Source organism: Raphanus sativus, unplaced genomic scaffold (assembly GCF_000801105.2).
Source record: "Raphanus sativus cultivar WK10039 unplaced genomic scaffold, ASM80110v3 Scaffold0877, whole genome shotgun sequence".
NCBI classification, from domain to species: domain Eukaryota; kingdom Viridiplantae; phylum Streptophyta; class Magnoliopsida; order Brassicales; family Brassicaceae; genus Raphanus; species Raphanus sativus.
Window position 1 is genome coordinate 7,501 of NW_026616191.1, and position 2,135 is coordinate 9,635.

Sequence of the window (2,135 nt, forward strand, 5' to 3'; positions counted from 1 at the left end):
GTGATCAGTGGGTGATCAGTACATGAGATTTTTTTTTTTTTTTTTCCTTCACGGACGTTCACGACAGTCTACGGGGTATTTTCACACCCTGACTGTCCCATCAGTACACCCAGCCGTGGGTGATCAGTGGGTGATCAGTACATGAGTTTTTTTTTTTTTTTTTTGCCTTCACGGACGTTCACGACAGTCTGCGGGGTATTTTCACACCCTGACTGTCCCATCAGTACACCCAGCCGTGGGTGATCAGTGGGTGATCAGTACATGAGTTTTTTTTTTTTTTTTTTTTGCCTTCACGGACGTTCACGACAGTCTACGGGGTATTTTCACACCCTGACTGTCCCATCAGTACACCCAGCCGTGGGTGATCAGTGGGTGATCAGTACATGAGATTTTTTTTTTTTTTTTTTGCCTTCACGGACGTTCACGACAGTCTACGGGTATTTTCACACCCTGACTGTCCCATCAGTACACCCAGCCGTGGGTGATCAGTGGGTGATCAGTACATGAGTTTTTTTTTTTTTTTTTTGCCTTCACGGACGTTCACGACAGTCTGCGGAGTATTTTCACACCCTGACTGTCCCATCAGTACACCCAGCCGTGGGTGATCAGTGGGTGATCAGTACATGAGATTTTTTTTTTTTTTTTTCCTTCACGGACGTTCACGACAGTCTACGGGGTATTTTCACAACCTGATGTCCCATCAGTACACCCAGCCGTGGGTGATCAGTGGGTGATCAGTACATGAGATTTTTTTTTTTTTTTTTGCCTTCACGGATGTTCACGACAGTCTGCGGGGTATTTTCACACCCTGAATGTCCCATCAGTACACCCAGCCGTGGGCATCAGTATGTCAGTCTGGTCCATAATTTTTTATTCTTCCTGGTTGATTCGGACTATCTGTTTGCTAGAGTTTTCATAGACTGTCCGTCTGTTGGATCGATAAACCAGTCTTTTTGCTGGATTAAATCCTTCCCGGATGAAGTACTGTTAGTAGTACTTGTAAGACCCAAACCTGGATCCCATGATCCAACCAGTCCGCGGCCTTACCTAAACATCTAAGTGTACTTCAGCCGGTTAAGGTCCAATCTTTACTTAGTCATTTTTCAATCATTTGAGGTTCATGCAATAATAAAAACAATGCGGAAGCTTAAGGCAAACATCATCTTATATATATATGTCAAATGTGATCCATACATAGTATTCAAATCATAAGTTGCACAATAGGCTAAACATAAATCCAAGGTTTACAACATGAACTACATCACACATCCCACACGGCCAAGGTCTTCATGGCTCCTTAGCCTTACCACGGTCCCTGTCAGAACCTGAAATCAAAACCCACAACACATATGCATAAGAATCATGACCGATATCCTAGCAAATACAAACCTAAGCATGGTTGGGGACACTAAGTCCATTTCTGGCCGATTTGTGACCCATTGATTTACTCATCCAAAAACTAATTTAAACACATGATAAATCATGATAATTCATGATTAAGAGAATGGTCCAAGCGGATTTCCCAGAACCGGCCTTGATCATATTGATCTTGGCCATGAACAACCTAACCGGTTTCATGGTACCATCTCGAAATCAATCATATAAAATTATTCTATCACTTTGATAATTCATTATAAATCCCCACTAAGAGATATCAATCGCCAAATCCCAATAACTCCCACTGGAAGCATGAGATCGGTTCACACATGCTCAACCAAGGCCATGGAGAGATTACTCTGATCTAACCGAGCCTTGGTGGCGTGTTCATGAGTTTAGACTCATAAATAACTTCAGAATATGATGGAGAAGAGATATATTGACAGAATAAGAACAATAGATGCAACCATCCACTCATGGATCAAACGGCCAAACCACCCGGATGGATGATTCATGGCGGTTTGTACTTGGTTTGCATCCAGTACCTTAGGCGTGTGTTCGGAAGCCCCCACACTCTTCTCTGCGGTCTTCTCCTTTCCTCTGGTATCCATTTCCGATCAAGCTTCACTTGCCCACGGCTTAGAACCCACCGGAATCTCCTTTGCTTCACACGGACTGCCTTTGCGGTCACACTTCTCTTTTCTCTCTTTGATTCTGTAGAGATTTGGGCAGAGTTTCCCCTTGTGTTTCTGATGAGA